General features: G+C 49.9%; 1 pseudogene; it reads left to right on the top strand.

Moving 5' to 3' along the window:
* The first annotated feature begins 6381 nt into the window (after positions 1-6381).
* The window catches only part of LOC139228691 (zinc finger protein 271-like), a 176813-nt pseudogene continuing 164729 nt past the window's right edge, over positions 6382-18465 (top strand).

Raw genomic sequence — 18465 nt, 5'->3', positions numbered from 1 at the left:
GTGGTCAAGGTGTGCATCTAGGTTGAGTGTATACAGTAATACAGTGGTGTTACATTGTGGTTACATACATAACATCACCTCCCCCCACAAAGTCTTATTGGGATCATAGATTTAGTCTTTCAGGTGGTCTACGTTCCCTCGTGGAGCACCGCAGTTGGGGCTCTGGTTGTTGGACACTGACGTGAGTGTCTGTCACCTGTGGTGATTCCGGCCTGTCCGGGCTGACCTCAGGGACTGTGCATTCTTCTTATTGCTCTTGTTGCTCGTTCACTGGCGGTGTTGTGAGCTCCATCTCATGGTCTTCTTCAGGTTCCTCCGTGTCGATGCTGAACCTTTTTTTTACTTGGTCCAGATGCTTACGGCATATCTGACCATTGTTGAGTTTTACCACAATGAACCTATTCCCCTCTTTGTCAATTACAGTGCCCTCAAGCGATTTGGGCCCCATGGCGTGATTGAGGACGAATACAGGATCATTTATTTCTATACATATCCCCCTCAAATTACGGTCATGGTACTCATTTTGTGGCTTGCGCTTGCCCTCAACTATGTCGGTCAGGACTGGGTGAATGAGGGACAACCGAGTTTTGAGTGTCCGTTTCATTAGTAGCTCTGCAAGCGGGACCCCGTGAGCAAGGTCGGGATCTATAGGCCAGCAGGAGACGCGACAGGCGACATTGTAGGGAGGGTCCTTGAATCCTGAGCATCCCTTGCTTAATGCTTTGGACCGCATGTTCCGCCTGGCCATTGGAGGCTGGCTTGAACGGCGCAGTCCTGACGTGGTTGATGCCACTGCCCGACATAAACTCTCAGAATTCGTAGCTTGTGAAATATGGGCCATTATCACTAACCAGGATGTCCAGCAAGCCATGGGTTGCAAAAATTGCACGTAGGTCTTCCACGGTGGTAGATGACGTGCATGACTTCAGAATGGTGCACTCGATTCATTTTGAGTATGCATCTACCACAATAAGTAACATCTTACCCATGAGCGGGGCCTCCCTGAGAGCATTACCCAGCTGGGCACATGTCGTGCATCTGCGAACACAGTGTTCCAGGTCTGAATCAATTATGGTTAGAGGGGGATCTCTGTTTGTCCAGATTTCGATCTAGCGGGCTATGATGGGGGAGTCTGCGCTGTCAAAGGCATCGACAACCATGACCATCTCGGCGCTTTGCTCTGCTGCCCCCTCAGTGGTGGCCAGTGGAAGCCTGCTGAGCGCATCAGCGTAATTTTCAGTACCGGGCCAGTGCCGGATGGAGTAGTCATAAGCAGCCAGCGTGAGAGCCCATCGCTGTATGCGAGCTGATGCATTGGCATTGATAGCTTTGCTGTCTGACAATGGCTTGTGGTCCGTCTCTAATTCAAACTTCCTACCAAAGAGGTACTGATGCATTTTTTTTACACCATAGACACATGCGAGCACTTCTTTCTCGACCATCCCATACCCCCGTTCTGCTTGAGAGAGCAACCTGGAGGCATAAGCCACATGTTGTAGTTGACCCTCAGCATTGCCCTGCTGCAACACGCACCCAACCCCGTAGGACGATGCATCACATATCAGAACCAATTTTTTACAGGAGTCGTACAGGGTCAACAACTTGTTTGAACAAAGTAGGTTTCGCGCCCGATCAAAAGCCTGTTCCTGACAGCCCCCCCAAAACCACTCGCAACCCTTACCGAGGAGCACGTGTAGCGGCTCCAACAACATGCTCAAGTTCAGCAGAAAGTTCCCGAAATAGTTTAACAGTCCCAGGAATGAACGCAACTCCGACGTGTTGCAGGGCCTGGGTGCTCGTCGAAACGCCTCTGTTTTGGATTCGGTGGGCCGAATCCCATCTGCAGCAACCCTCCTGCCCAGAAACTCAACCTCAGGAGCTAAGAACACATATTTAGACTTCTTGAGTCGCAGGCCTACCCGGTCCAGTCAGGTTGTGGAGGTGTTCCTTGGTGTCTCGACCCATGATGAGGATGTCATCCTGGAATACGATCGTTCCAAGAATGGATTTAAGCAGGCTTTCCATGTTTCGTTGAAAAATCACGGCCGCTGATCGAATGCCAAATGGGCACCTGTTATAAGCGAACAGTCCCTTGTGCGTGGTGATGGTGATCAGTAGTTTAGATTCGTCGCCCAGTTCCCGGGTCATATAGGCTGAAGTGAGGTCCAACTTGGTGAACAGCTTGCTGACTGCCAGCGTGGCGAAAAGGTCCTCCGCTCTCGGGAGCGGGTATTGATCTTGTAGGGACACCCGATTGATGGTGACCTTGTAGCCGCCACAGATCCTGACAGAGCCATCCGCTTTTAGGACGGGAACGATGGGGCTTGCACAGTTGCTGAATTCAACAGGCAAGATGATGCCCTCTCTCAACAGCCGGTCCAATTTGCCCTTGATCTTTTCCCGCATCACATACGGCACCGCTCTGGCTTTGTGGTGCACTGGCCTGGCATCCGGGGTGATGTGTATCACTACTTTAGTGCCTTTGAAAGTCCCGACGCCAGGTTGGAATAGTGAATTGAATTATTGTAGGACTTGTGAGCACGAACTTCGATCCACAGAAGACATTGTGTGAACATCCCCCCATTTCTAGTTCAGCTCGGCTAACCAGCTCCTCCACAACAGTGCGGGTCCATTGCCCGGGACAATCCAAAGCGGCAGCCAATTTACTAACCCATTGTGTGTGACAGCCAACATTGCATTGCCTAGCACCGGAATGATTTCTTTAGTGTAAGTCCGTAATTGTGTCTCAACACGTGCTAATTTGGGTCTACTGGCTTTAAGTGGCCATAGCTTCTCAAATTGCTGAACACCCATGAGTGACTGGCTGGCCCCAGTGTCCAGCTCCATGCGTACAGGGATACCATTTAATAAAACCCTCATCATCATTGGTAGCATTTTGGTGTATGAACTGTGAATATTCGCCACATGGATCCGCTGCACCTCGGCGTCCATCTATTTGCCCCTAAAGTCATCCTGCCTCAAAGAACCCTCTTCTGGTCCATCCGTCTCATATATTAGTCTGGTTGCAGACTTCCTTCACATTCGAGCTAAGTGGTGACTGAGATTGCAGTTCCTGCAGACAAACTGTTGAAATCTGCAAGATCCAGCTGAGTGTTTTCCCCCACACCTCCAGCATGAGTTAAAGTTTCCATCGTTGGGGACAAAGGGACTATGGCCAGGCATTCCGCGCTGACCGTCCCTTTGACTGCTCTTAAGTACCCTACTAGTGGGTGTCAATGGCCCCATCCTGGGCCGCATTGTCCACTGTGATGGCGTGAATGTCCATTCAGCCTGCCTTTGTCTCTGTTGATGTCCTACTCTGGGGTCTATTGCTGCCTGGGAAGTGTCAGACTACCCCTGCCTGCCGGCGGGGCTCTGAGTCGCATTGATGATGTTGACTCCCTGAACCATTGCCGTGTTAGAGGCAGAATTGCGCGCGTATATTATTTTCGTCTCTTCCTCCCCCGCCATGAAAGTTTGAGCTTTCAACGCCGCCGCTTCCAAGGTCAAATCCTTGGTCTCAATTAATTTGCGGAAAATTCCCGCATGACCGATGCCCTCGATAAAGAAGTCCCTTAGCATCTCCCCCCTACAGGCGTCTGTGAACTTACAGAGGCTGGCCAAACACCGGAGGTCCGCTATGAAGTCCGGTATGCTCTGTCCTTCAGGACATCGGTGGGTGTAGAATCTGTGTCGGGCCATATGTATGCTACTCGCCAGTTTGAGGTGCTCCCCAATCAATTTGCTAAGTTCTTCAAAGGTTTTGTCCGCCGGCTTTTCGGGTGCTAGTAAGTCCTTCATGAGCGCGTAAGTCTTTGGTCCGCAGCTGGTCAAAAGATGAGCCCTTCGCTTGTCGGCCGCTGCATCCCCCAGCCATTCTATAGTAACGAAGCTTTGCTGAAGCCTCTCGACAAAATCGTCCCAGTCTTACCCAACACAGTACCGTTCCTCTGTGCTACCGGTGGCCATTCTCGTGGGTCATGAATTCCCGTTTCTCGTCGCCAATGTAAAGTCCTTACTCTACAGTATGAAACCACACGAGGCACATTCTGGGGACAAGGTCACTCCGTGACCTTAACTCTTTATTCACAGGACTCCAAAAACAATGACCCTGCGTGGGACCTCCCTTTTCATACCTGTGTGATTAGGTAAGGAGTATCTCCCACAAGTTCACCCCTTGTGGTCAAGGTGTGCATCTAGGTTGAGTGTATACAGTAATACAGTGGTGTTACATTGTAGTTACATACATGAAACCTGGCATGATCTCCTCCTTCCAGATAAGAGAGATGAGGTCATGAATCCGCACCAGTCGTGCTTTTCTGCCATGTTTTAGTGCTTCAGCGAAGATTCCATCTGCTCCTTATGCCTTTTTGTTATATCAGTTGTCGGATGGCCTTTTCAACCTCAGCCAGGCTGGGGTTGTGCTGAGATGGTGGCGGGTGGCATGCTGTGGAATGGAGTCGAAGACACTCGTGTCGAAGACGGAGTCTCGGTTAAGAAGATCTTCGAAGTGCTCCTTCCAGCGGGCACTGACTGCCTCTCTGTCCTTGATGAGCACCTCTCCGTTCTTGGCCAGCAGTGGGGTAGGGCCTTGGGTGCTTGGGCCATAGGTCATCTTGACTGCATTGAAGAATCCTCGCACGTCATGGTTGTCGGCTAGCTGCTGGATTTCTTGTGCTTTCTCCATCCATCATCTGTTTTTTAGGTTGTGGGTTTTCTGTTGGACCTCGGCTTTCAGATGTCTGTAGAGCTGCTTTCTTGACCTCGAATTGTGTTGCTGCTTCCAGTCCAAGAATGCCTTGCACTTGCGGCATATTAGCTCCTGGATCTCCTGGTCAGTCTCGTCGAACCAGTCTTGGTGTTTCCTAGTCAAGTGACAGAGGTCTTTTCGCAGGTGCTGATTATGGAAGCCTTGAGGGCAGACCAGGCCCTGTGGACACTCTGCGTCTCTGGGTCACTGGGAGTCGTCAGGTTGGTAGCGAAGTGCTGGCTGATTAGGGCTTTCTTAGCAAGATCTTTGAGTGCACCGACGTTGATTTTCCTGTAGCATTGTTCTGTTACCGTCGCTGTTTTGGGGCAATGTTGATGGTGATGGCAGAGCAAATTAGATGGTTATCCATCTAGGAGTTATCAGCTCCTGTCATGGCATGGGTGATGCGCACGTCTTTGCGATCCCTCGCTCGGACGATGACGTAGTCTAGCAGATGCCAGTGCTTGGAGTGAGGGTGTGGCCATGAGGCTTGATATTTGTCCTCCTGACAGAACAGGGTATTGATCATGACGAGGCCGTGTTCTAAGTATTTCGTCAGGAGGAGGGTGTCATTGGAGTTGGCTTTCCCTACCTCTGGCCTGGAGGCAGCCAATCACACCTCCCCAGAGGTCAATGTCTTTTCCAACTCTGGCATTGAAGTTGCCAAGGAGGACCAGCTTGTCGCTCGTTGGGACTCGGGACAGGGATTGTTCGATGCTGGAGTAGAATTCTTCGTTGGTCTCAGGTTCCAGTTTTGGGGGCGTATGCACTGAAGACCATAGCGCACTGGTTCTGGGCTAGGGTGAGCCGAAGAGTCATGAGGCATGAGTTTATCCCGCAAGGGGAGTCTCTGAGACGGCCCACTAGCTCGTTTTTTATGGCGAAGCCTATCCCATGGAGGTGGTATTCTGCTTCTGGTTTGCCTTTCCAGAAGGTGTAGCCACCACCTTGTTCTTTGAGCTGGTCTACCCTTGCCCACCGAGTCTCGCTTAGGGCGGCGATGTCTATGGCGAAATATCTGAGTTCCCGGGCAATGTTTGCAGTGCAGCATTGCAGTCTGTTGCTGTTGGCATTGTCCATGAGGGACTGACATTCCAGGTCTGAACTTCATCTTAAAATGTGGAAGATGCCTGTGCATGAGTTCTTTTAACGTGGCGTGGCCGTTGCACACCAGCTACCACTTGGGCTTAACAGAGCAAGGTCTTGGTCCAATGGCAAGGGGATCCAAGACAACTGGAGACCAGGCTCTGCTGTATGGGCCTAGTTCATACACACGTGCATTCTCCTACTGTCCTCCTTCCTCCTTCCTGCAGGACCTCTCTCCCTGGGTTTCATAGGACGCTGTGGCGGTTTCACGAACTTGCTACTGGCCCGTGCTGCACCGCTTCTGGGCCACAACCCCGCTGCTCGCCGTTTCCAACCTTCGGACCTCCCGCTGTCCTCCGACCTCTGGGTTCCAGCTGGTCTCCGACCTCTGGTCTCCGACCCCTGGGCTCTGGCTGCTTTCCGACCTCTGAGCTCCGGCTGCTCTCTGACCCCCCACTGTCTTCCAACCTCTTCTGGGCCCTGACCCCGCCGCTAGGTTCGACCTCGCACCAAAAGACGCCAACCAATCCGCTACCTGGGATGCCATGACGTCCGCTTTGTCGCCCACTTTGCCTTCGTCACAATGTCAGGCTTCTTCGCGCTACTCCCTGCGGTGGGTGGCTCCTGCTCCGCTCCCGCTGCGCTGCTGTTTCCACCCAGGCTGGGACAGTGTAGAGGGAGCTTTACTCTGTATCTAACCCACGCTGTGCCTGCCTTGGGAGTGTTTGATGGGACAGTGTAGAGTGAGCTTCATTGTGCTGTACCTGCCCTGGAAGTGTTTGATGGGACAGTGTAGAGGGAGCTTTCAGCTGTATCTAACCCGTGCTGTACCTGCCCTGGGAGTGTTTGGGAAAGTGTTGAGGGAGCTTTACTCTGTATTTAACCCATGTTGTGCCTGACCCTAGGGGTGTTTGATGGGGCAGTATAGGGGGAGCTTTACTCTGTACCTAACCAGTGCTGTACCTAAACTTCGGAGTATTTGATGGGATATTGCATGGGAAGCTTTACTCTGTATCAAATCCGTGCTGCCCCTGCCCTGGGAGTGTTGTTGGGACAGTGTTGAAGGAGCTTTACTCTGTATCTGACCCTTCTCGACCTGACCCTGGGAGTATTCGATGGGACAGTGTAGAGGAGGCTTTAGTCTGCATCTGACCCATGCTGTACCAGCCCTGGGAGAGTTCGATGGGACAGTGTCGAGGAAGCTTTACTCTGCATCCAATCAGTGCTCTACCTGACCCTGGGAGTGTTTGAGGGAACAGCACAGATCGAGCTTTACTCTGTTTCTGACCCAAGCTGTACCTGCCCTGGGGGTGTTTGATGGGACAGTGTAGAGGGGCATTTACTCTGTAATAACCCATGCTGTACCTGACCCTGGAAGTGTTTGATGGGACAGCATAGAGGGAGCTTTAATGTCTATCTAACCCGTGCTGTACCTGTGTGCGAGTGTTTGATTGGACAGTGTAAGGGGAGCTTTACTCAGTATGTTACCCGTGCTGTACCGGCCCTGGGTGTGTTTGGGACAATGTAGAGGGAGCTTTGCTCTGTATCTAATCCGTGCTGTACCTGCCCTCGGAGTGTTTGGGACAATGTAGAGGGAACTTTGCTCTGTATCTAACCCATGCTATACCTGCCCTAAGAGAGTTCGATTTTTGTTATTCTTTCATGGGATGTGGGCATCGCTGGCAAGACCAGCATTTATTGCCCATCCCTAATTGCCTTTGAGAAGATGGTGGTGAGCCACTTTCTTGAACTGCTGCAGTCCATGTGGTGATGGTACTCCCACAGTGCTGTTAGGGAGGGAGTTCCAGGATTTTGAACCAGTGACGATGAAGGAATGGCGATATGCTTTCAAATCAGGATGGTGTGTGCTTTGGAGGGAAATGTGGAGATGGTGGTGTTCCCATGTGCTTGCTGCCCATGTCTTTTTAGGTTGTAGAGTCGCAGGTTTGGCAGGTGCTGCCGAAGAAGCCTTGACGAGTTGTAGATGGTACACACTGCAGCCACGGTACGCTGGTGGTGGAGGGAGTGGATGTTTAAGGTGGTGGATGGGGTGCCAATCAAATGGGCTGCTTTGTCCTGAATGGTGTCGAGCTTCTTGAGTGTTGTTGGAGCTGCACTCATCCAGGCAAGTGAAGAGTATTCCATCACACTCCGGACTTGCGCCTTGTAGATGGTGGAAAGGCTTTGGGAGTCAGGAGGTGAAACACTCGCCACAGAATACCCAGCCTCTGACCTGCTCTTGTTGCCACAGTATTTTTGTGGCTGGTCCAGTAATGTTTCTGGTCAATGGTGACCCCAGGATGTTGATTGTAGGGGATTCGGCGATGGTAATGCCATTGAATGTTATGGGGCGGTGGTTAGACTCTCGCTTGTTGGAGATAATTATTGCCTGGCAGTTGTGTGGCGTGAATGTTATTTGCCACTTATTAGTCCAAGCCTGAATGTTGTCCAGGTCTTGCTGTATGCGGACATGAACTGCTCCATTACCTGAGGAGTTGTGAATGGAACTTAACACTGGGCAGTCATCAGCGAACATCCCCACTTCTGACTTTATGATGGAAGGAAGGTCATTGATGAAGCAACAGAAGATGGTTGGGCCTCGGACACTGCCTTGAGGAACTCCTGCAGCGATGTCCTGGGGCTGTGATGATTAACCTCCAACCACCACAACCATCTTCCTTTGTGCTAGGTATGGCTCCAGCCAGTGGAGAGTTTTCCCCCTGATTCCCATTGACTGTAGTTTTACTCGAGCTCCTTAATGCCACACTCGGTCAAATGCTGCTTTGATGTCGAGGGCACTGTCACCTCACCTGTGGAATTCAGCTCTTTTATCCATGTTTGGACCAAGACTGTAATGAAGTCTGGAGCTGAGTGGTCCTGGCGGACCCCAAACTGGACATCAGTGAGCAGGTTATTGGTGAGTAAGTGCTGCTTGATAGCATTGTTGATGACACTTTCCATCACTTTACTGATGATTGAGAGTAGACTGATGGGGCGGTAATTGTCCAGTTGGGACAGTGTAGCGGGTGCTTTAGTCTGCATCTGACCGGTGCTGTGCCTGCCCTTGGAGTATTTGATGGGATAGTGTCGAGGGAGCTTTATTCTGTATCTAACCCATGCTGTAGTTGACCTTAGGAGAATTGATGGGACAATGTAGAGGGAGCTTTACTCTGTATCTGATCCCTCTCTAACTGACCCTGGGAGTATTTGATGGGTCAGTGTAGAGGGAGCTTTACTCTGTATCTAACTCATGCTGTACCTGCCCAGTGAGTGTTTGATGGGACAGTGTAGAGGGAGCTTTACTGTGTATCGAACCTGTGCTACACCTGACACTGGGAGTATTTGATGGGCGGTGCAGTGGAAGCTTTACATTGTGTCTAACCCGTGATGTATCTGGGCTGGGGCAGTTGATGGGACAGTGTCGAGGGAGCTTTACTTAGTTTTTAACATGCTGTACCTGCCCTGGGAGTGTTCAATGGGACAGTGTAGAGGAAGCTTTACTCTGCATCTAACCCGTGCTGTACCTGTACAGGGAGTGTTTGATGGGACAGCATAGCGAGAGCTTTTCTCTGTATCCGACCCGTGCTGTACCTGTCCTGGGAGTGTTTGATGGCACAGTTTTGAGGGAGTTTTGCTCTGTATCTAAACCATGCTGTACCTGCCCTGGGAGTGTTTGAGACAGTGTCAGAGCTTTACTCTGTAGCTAACCTGTGCTGTACCTGCCCTGGGAGTGTTTGATTTTTTGTTTATTCTTGCACGGGATGTGGGTGTCGCTGGCAAGGCCAGTATTTATTGCCCATCCCTAATTGCCCTCGAGAAGATGGTGGTGAGCCACCTTCTTGAACCGCTGCAGTCCGTGTGGTGATGGTACTCCCACAGTGCTGTTAGGGAGGGAGTTCCAGGATTTTGACCCAGCGACGATGAAGGAACGGTGATATGCTTCCAAATCAGGATGCTGTGTGACTTGGAAGGGAACGTGGAGGTGGTGGTGTTCCCATGCGCCTGCTGCCCTTGTCCTTCCAGGTGGTAGAGGTCGCAGGTTTGGGAGGCACTGCTGAAGAAGCCTTGGCGAGTTGCTGCAGTGCATCTTGTAGATGGTACACACTGCAGACACGGTATGCCGGTGGTGGAGAGAGTGTATGTTTAATCATAGAATTATAGAAGTTTACAGCATGGAAGGCCATTTCGGCCAACAAGAGACTATCCAGCTTAATCCCACTTACCAGCTCTAGGTCCGTAACCCTGCAGGTTAGAGCACTTCTAGTGCACAGCCATGTACTTTTTAAAGGTGGCAAGGGTTTTTTCCTCTACCGCCCTTTCAGGCAGTGAGTTCTAGACCCATACAATCCTCTGTGTGAAGAAATGTTCCCTCAAATCCCCTCTAAACCTTCTACCAACTACTTTAAAGTTATGCCCCCTGGTTGTTGACCCCTCTGCTAAGGGAAATAGGCCCTCTCTATCCACTACATCTAGGCCCCTCATAATTTGTCTGTTCCAAGGAAAACAAACCTGTTGTAAGGCTGTCTTGCTCTTTTCACTTCGTTGCTTTAAACGTCGAATTACACACACACTCAATTGTAGTAAATGCAGGATCAGATCTTTTATTGAGACATTCATACTATACAAACCAAGTATGAAAGTAACTGAGACACATCATAAAGGCAGCTCTTCCAATTCAGACATTTATACGATACAAACCAAGTATGAAAGTTACTGAGCCACAAACACTTCACAAGCCAACTTTCTGCTTGCAAAGGCAGCTCTCTGCTTGCTCCGATTTCTGTGGCTGTTTGTGACACATCTTCCAAGATTCCAGTGTCTGAACAGTCCAATGTCAAACTCTCATCTTTATACCGAAAAATCTTTGCATAGTACATTTAGATAATTAACATGCTGATGATGTAGAATTGTCCTGAAATCACGGCTAACTGCTTTCTGAATTACTATACACAAACCAGATCGTTTAACATACAGATGATGTCATAAAATTATTATTCGCATAGTAACAAGGTACACTCAAACACTCAAATACAGACAATGGCCAGCCACTTATTATCCTGAAGTCAAGTCTCACTGTCATAAATCGATTCCCACCATGGAGTACTGTAAACACACAGGTGATCAGAGAGACACATTTGAATGGCTAAGTGGCTCCGATTGTCTAGCAGCCTCTTTCAATCCAAACATCTTGTTTTTAATCCAAACTTCAATCTTTCAACTTTTAACCCTTTCAATCTCAGGACCGCAGCCGAATCAAATCATTCAGAAATGCAGGCTTGTGCTCCCACAAAACTCAGCCTATCCAAACTGTCCTCGTAGCTAAGATTCTCCACTCCCGGTGACATCCTTGTCATCTCCTCTGTACCCTCTCCAGTGCAATCACGCCCTTCCTGTAATGTGGTGACCAGAACTGCATGCAGTACTCCAGCTGTGGCCTAACCAGTGTTTTATACAGTTCAAGCATAACCCTCCCTGCTCTTGTATTCTATGCCTCAGCTGATAAAGGCAAGCATTCTGTATGCCTTCTTAACCACCTTATCCACCTGCCTGCTAATTTCAGGGATCTGTGGACCTGCACTCCAAGGTCCCTTTGTTCCTCTACACTTCTCAGTGTCCTACCATTTAATGTGTATTCCCTTTCCTTGTTAGCCCTCCCCAAATGCATTACCTCACACTTCTCTGGATTAAATTCCATTTGCGACTGTTCTGCCCACCTGACCAGTTGATTGATATCTTCCTACAGTCCGCAGCTTCTACATTGTTAATCCCACAGCTGGCTTTAGTATCATCTGCAAACTTCTTAATCATATTCAAATCTAGATCATTGATATATACCACAAAAAGCAAGGGACCTAGCACTGAGCCGTGTGGGACACCACTGGAAACATCCTTCCAGGCACAAAAACACCCATCAACCATTACCCTTTGCTTCCTGCCTCTGAGCCAATTTTGGATCCAACTTGCCATTTTGCCCTGGATCCCATGGGCTTTTACTTTCGTAACCAGTCTGCCACGTGGGACCTTATCAAAAGCCTTACTAAAATCCATATATACTACATCAAACGCACCACTCTCATCGACCCTCCTTGTTACCTCCTCAAAAAATTCAATCAAGTTATCAGACATGACATTCCCTTAACAAGTCCGTGTCCTTGATTAATCTGTCTCTTTCTAAATGAAGGTTTATCCTGTTCTTCAGAATTTTTTCCAATACGTTTCCCACCACCTGCTCTCTGCTCCAATCTGCCTGCTCGCTGCTCACTGCTCCGGTCTGCCTGCTCGCTGCTCCGGTCTGCCTGCTCGCTGCTCCGGTCTGCCTGCTCCCTGCTCCGGTCTGCCTGCTCGCTGCTCCAGTCTGCCTGCTCGCTGCTCCAGTCTGCCTGCTCGCTGCTCCAGTCTGCCTGCTCGCTGCTCCGGTCTGCCTGCTCCCTGCTCCGGTCTGCCTGCTCGCTGCTCCAGTCTGCCTGCTCACTGCTTCAGTCTGCCTGCTCACTGCTTCAGTCTGCCTGCTCACTGCTTCAGTCTGCCTGCTCGCTGCTTCAGTCTGCCTGCTCGCTGCTTCAGTCTGCCTGCTCGCTGCTTCAGTCTGCCTGCTCGCTGCTCTAGTCTGCCTGCTCGCTGCTCCAGTCTGCCTGCTCGCTGCTCCAGTCTGCCTGCTCACTGCTTCAGTCTGCCTGCTCACTGCTTCAGTCTGCCTGCTCGCTGCTCTAGTCTGCCTGCTCGCTGCTCCAGTCTGCCTGCTCACTGCTTCAGTCTGCCTGCTCGCTGCTCTAGTCTGCCTGCTCACTGCTTCAGTCTGCCTGCTCGCTGCTTCAGTCTGCCTGCTCGCTGCTCTAGTCTGCCTGCTCACTGCTTCAGTCTGCCTGCTCGCTGCTCTAGTCTGCCTGCTCACTGCTTCAGTCTGCCTGCTCACTGCTCCAGTCTGCCTGCTCGCTGCTTCAGTCTGCCTGCTCACTGCTTCAGTCTGCCTGCTCACTGCTTCAGTCTGCCTGCTCGCTGCTTCAGTCTGCCTGCTCACTGCTCCAGTCTGCCTGCTCGCTGCTTCAGTCTGCCTGCTCACTGCTTCAGTCTGCCTGCTCACTGCTCCAGTCTGCCTGCTCGCTGCTTCAGTCTGCCTGCTCACTGCTCCAGTCTGCCTGCTCACTGCTTCAGTCTGCCTGCTCACTGCTTCAGTCTGCCTGCTCACTGCTCTAGTCTGCCTGCTCACTGCTTCAGTCTGCCTGCTCGCTGCTCCGGTCTGCCTGCTCACTGCTTCAGTCTGCCTGCTCGCTGCTCCGGTCTGCCTGCTCACTGCTTCAGTCTGCCTGCTCGCTGCTCCGGTCTGCCTGCTCACTGCTTCAGTCTGCCTGCTCGCTGCTCTAGTCTGCCTGCTCGCTGCTCCAGTCTGCCTGCTCACTGCTTCAGTCTGCCTGCTCGCCGCTCTAGTCTGCCTGCTCACTGCTCCGGTCTGCCTGCTCGCTGCTCCAGTCTGCCTGCTCGCTGCTCTAGTCTGCCTGCTCGCTGCTCCAGTCTGCCTGCTCACTGCTCCGGTCTGCCTGCTCACTGCTCTAGTCTGCCTGCTCACTGCTTCGGTCTGCCTGCTCGCTGCTCCGGTCTGCCTGCTCACTGCTTCAGTCTGCCTGCTCGCTGCTCTAGTCTGCCTGCTCACTGCTTCAGTCTGCCTGCTCACTGCTTCAGTCTGCCTGCTCGCTGCTCTAGTCTGCCTGCTCACTGCTTCAGTCTGCCTGCTCGCTGCTCCAGTCTGCCTGCTCACTGCTCTAGTCTGCCTGCTCGCTGCTCACTGCTCCAGTCTGCCTGCTCGCTGCTCACTGCTTCAGTCTGCCTGCTCGCTGCTCCAGTCTGCCTGCTCACTGCTCCAGTCTGCCTGCTCGCTGCTCCGGTCTGCCTGCTCGCTGCTTCGGTCTGCCTGCCCGCTGCTCCGGTCTGCCTGCTCGCTGCTTCGGTCTGCCTGCTCGCTGCTCCGGTCTGCCTGCTCGCTGCTCCAGTCTGCCTGCTCGCTGCTCCAGTCTGCCTGCTCGCTGCTCCAGTCTGCCTGCTCACTGCTCACTGCTCCAGTCTGCCTGCTCGCTGCTCCAGTCTGCCTGCTCACTGCTCACTGCTCCAGTCTGCACGTTCTGCCTGCTCACTGATGCCGCTGCTCCGGTCTGCCTGAATGTTCCATAAAAACTAGAATTCTCTGTTCTGAATTTCCGTCCTGTACTTACTATGATGAGTTTTGGAAACTCCTTTTACAGGGTACGAGAAAGGAAGGATTTGCAAAGGGGAAACTCAAATCAAACTTCACATCAAGATCTGACAGAGTCACTTGATTCATCAGGACCTGAATATCATCGGCCTTTGAATGTGGAAGGAGAAATGTTCATTTGTTCTGTCTGTGGGAAAAGATTTCAAACATCAGTGTGACTGGAAAAGCACCGAGACACACACACCCGAGTGAGAGTGTTCCAGTGCACTGACTGTGGAAAGAACTTTAACCAGTTACACAGCCTGAAAAAACATCTCACCATTCACAGCGGGGAGAAACCGTACACGTGTTGTGTGTGTGGACGAGGCTTCAACTGATCGTCCAACCTGGAGAGACACAAGGACCCCTGCACCACAGAGAAACCGTGGAAATGTGAGGACTGTGGGAAAGGATTTAATTACCTCTCTGAGCTGGAAATTCATCGGCGCAGTCACACCGAGGAGAGGTCATTTACCTGCTCTGTGTGTTGGAAGGGATTCACTTGTTCATCCCATCTTCTAAGTCACCAGCGAGTTCACACTGGAGAGAGGTCATTCACCTGCTCTGAGTGTGGGAAGGAATTTCCTTTATCATCTGACCTGCTGATACACCAGCGAGTTCACTCAGGGGAGAGACCATTCACCTGCTCTGATTGTGGGAAGGGATTCACTCGGTCATCCCACCTGCTGAGGCACCAGCGAAGTCGCAAGTGACTGCTGTGATTGGATTCTGCTGTTATTGCAGCTATTAACCACATCCAGGACTGAACCATGTTCATTCTGTAAGTTTGGGTTGTTTCTGCTGATGTTAATAACCATATATAGCTGATTGTGTTCTCGGGGCTGCCGTGTACCTTTTAAGAATCGCTGTCTGTGATCTTTCCCCTTAATTCAGGAACTCTCGTCAGAAATTAGTTTACAATAAAATTATGCATTTTACTTCAGTTGGTGTTGGTGACTGTGGGGTTGGTGTATATCATACAGGAGGAGACTGGTATCAGAAACTGTTGGGTTAGTTTATATCAGATAGGAGGAGATTGATATCATAGAATCATAGATATCCAGCTCTTGGTCTGTAGCCCTGTAGGTTACGACACTTCAAATGCATATCCAAGTACTTTTTAAAAATGCGATGTGGGTATCTGCTTCTACTACCCTTTCAAGCAGTGAGTTCCAGACCCCACCATCCCTTCAAATGCTGCCTTGAGCTAACGAGCAGTCGCTCTCACCTCATCTCTGGAATTCAGCTCTTTTGTTCATGTTTGGACCAAGACTGTAATGAGGTCTGGCACCGAGTGGTCCTGGCGAAACCCAAACTGAGCATTGGTGACCAGGTTATTGGTGAGTAAGTGCCGCTTGATAGCACTGTCGATGACACCTTCCATCACTTTGCTGATGATTGAGAGTAGACTGATGGGGTGGTAATTGGCTGGATGGGATAATGTAGAGAGTGCTCTACTCTTTATCTAATCCATGCTGTACCTGCCCTTGAAGTGTTTAATGGGACAGTATAGAGTTGCTAGATCTGTTCTGAATCTATCCCATTTAGCACGGTGGTAGTGTCACACAACACGATGGAGGGTGTCTTCAGTGTGAAGATGCGACTTCGTCTCCACCATGACTATGCGGTGGTCACTGCTACCAATGCTGTCATGGACAGATGCACTGTGACAGATAGATTGGTGAGGACGAAGTCAAGTAGGATTTTCCTTCATGTTGGTTCTCTCACCACCTGCTGCAGGCCCAGTCTGGCAGCTATGTCCTTCAGGACTCAGTCAGTAGTGGTGCTACTGAGCCACTCTTGGTGATAGACATTGAAGTCCCAAACCCAGAGTACATTCTGTGCCCTTGCTATCCTCAGTGCTTCTTTCAAGTGGCGTTCAACATGGAGGAGTGCTGATTCATCAGCTGAGGGAGGGCGGTAGGTGGTAATCAGCAGGAGGTTTGCTTGACCTGAAGCCATGAGACTTCATGGGGTCAGGAGTCAATGTTGAGGACTCCCAGGGCCACTCCTTCCCTCCTTTATAACACTGTGCCGCCACCTCTGGTGGGTCTGTCCTGTCGATGGGACAGGACATACCCAGAGATGGTAATGGAAGAGTCAGGGACATTGGCTGAAAGGTATGATTCTGTGAGTATGACTATATCAGGCTGTTGCTTGACTAGTCTGTGGGACAGCTCCCCCAACTTTGGAACAAGTCCCCAGATGTTAATGAGGAGGAATTTGCAGGATCGACTGGGCTGAGTGTGCCGTTGTCGTGTCCGTAGTCAAGGTCGATGCCGGGTGGTCCATCCGGTTTTATTATTCTTGTATTTTGTAGTGGTTGTGTACAACTGTGTGGCTTGCTAGGCCATTTCAGAGGTCAGTTAAGAGTCAACCACATTTCTGTGGGTCTGGAGTCACATTTAGGCCAAACCAGGTAAGGATAGCAGATTTTCTTCCCTAAAGGACATTAGTGAACCAGAGGGTTTTAAGGACAATCCGGTAGTTTCACGGTCACCATTACTGATTCTATCTTTTTATTCCAGATTTATTTAATTGACTGAATTTAAATTCCACAGCTGCCATGGTGGGATTTTAACTCATGTCACCAGATTATTAGTCCAGGCCTCGGGATTACTTACCCTGTAATTTAACCACTATGCTACCATTCCCCTGCTGTTACTGCTGCTGTTAATTACATCCAGGACTGAACCTTATTCCCTCTGGTAGTTGGGCTTTATTTCTGCTGATGTTAATAGCCCCTGTAACTGGGCTGGAGTTTAATTTTTTGATATCTATCAAATAAATCAGCTCTATTTCAAACACACAGTGTGTCGAATATTTGATTGCTCCATGATAAGAAGAGACTAATTGATATTCTGTTACTAACTGTTCCATTTTGGGCCTTTTCTTACTCTAGATTATTTCAGTTCTCATTTAGTTTGCATTCTACCACATCCAACCCAAGCTTGTTCCGTTTGTGTACATGGCTTGTGGGTGTGATAGACTGAACTGCAGTGGCTCACTTTACACTCATCTGAAGTTCTGTGGACCCATCCCTTTATAGAACTATCTTGCATAAGATTTTAAATCTGTTATTTTCTGTGTCATTTTTGGATCTGATGTTTAAAAAAAAAACTCCTCAACATATATTGCATGTGACAGCCTTTGAAATGTTCTGATCTTTGTAATTATCATTGATTTAATCTCTTGTTACTAATATACCTTGCATTATTTCTTTAATCGAGATAATTGTTTCAAATACTTCCTTTATCAGGTCATTAGATCCTCCATTGATCCCTGTCAATAATCCTTGGGTACAGGCTGGGGTTTGGGTGTAGGTTTAGGGGTGCGTGGTTGGGGCTAGTGGTTACTGGCTGGGGATAGTCGATACAATGTTCAGCTTACGAGTTAGTGATTAGGGATAGAAATTGCCATTGACAACGCAGTGTCACTCGACCTGTCGATTTTAATTTCATCTTTTTAAAACCTCACGCAGACGAGTCACAAAACAGCCTCATGAATTGTTCATTCCAGTAACCTACTTTCTGACCGAGTCCGATTTCCTCTCGTCTTTCAAATTTTAACATTTCCCAAAGAAAAAGACACGAGGGACATTAGACTTTGGAATTTTGGGGGCGAGAACAGGCAGATCGAGGTGTTGTCTGCCTGAAAAGGGCTTCTGACTAACCTGTCACCAGGCCACACCAGTCCCTATCTAATTCCACCGTTATAACTTCATCCATTACCCACCTTTCATCCTCACTACAGCTGGATTCATCATCATAACTGTTATATATGTGGACTTGTATTTACTCTGTACAGCCACCAGAGGGCTCATCCCCTGGAGTCCCAAGGGATCCCATAATCCCTTGGGAGCACAGGTATTTAAGGAGGCTTCACAGGTTGGAGAGGCACTCTAGAGACCCGCAATAAAAGACTACGGTCACACTTTACTTTAAGCTCACAGTGTTCGGTCTGACTCCTTCTTCATACACAACAATAACCATTCTCCAGACTGAGGTTCTCTGATTCCCATTTTATAGTCTCCGTGTAAATGGTTGCTGGATTTGATGTCTCAGTTTAAATGGTCCCTGGATTTTGTGTCTCAGTGTAAGTGGTCCCTGGATTTGGTGTCTCAGTGTAAATGGTCCCTGGATTTTGTATCTCAGTGTAAGTGGTCCCTGGATTTTGTGTCTCAGTGTAAGTGGTCCCTGGATTTTGTGTCTCAGTGTAAGTGTCCCTGGATTTGGTATCTGTGTAAATGGCCCTGTACAGACCAGAAGGAATCTTTCACCCAACCACAGTAATGTCACTGAGGGACTACCCACGGGGTTTAAATCTTCGGTAGGTTTATGTTTGAACAGCACTTCTTCACTGGGGCTGAGGCAAACTCGCAGCCCAGCAATGTGTTTAGCACAGA

Source organism: Pristiophorus japonicus, chromosome 2, assembly GCF_044704955.1.
Source record: "Pristiophorus japonicus isolate sPriJap1 chromosome 2, sPriJap1.hap1, whole genome shotgun sequence".
Taxonomy (NCBI): Eukaryota; Metazoa; Chordata; class Chondrichthyes; family Pristiophoridae; genus Pristiophorus; species Pristiophorus japonicus.
Note: the sequence above shows the minus strand (reverse complement) of the source record. Positions and strands in the feature narration are given on the sequence as shown.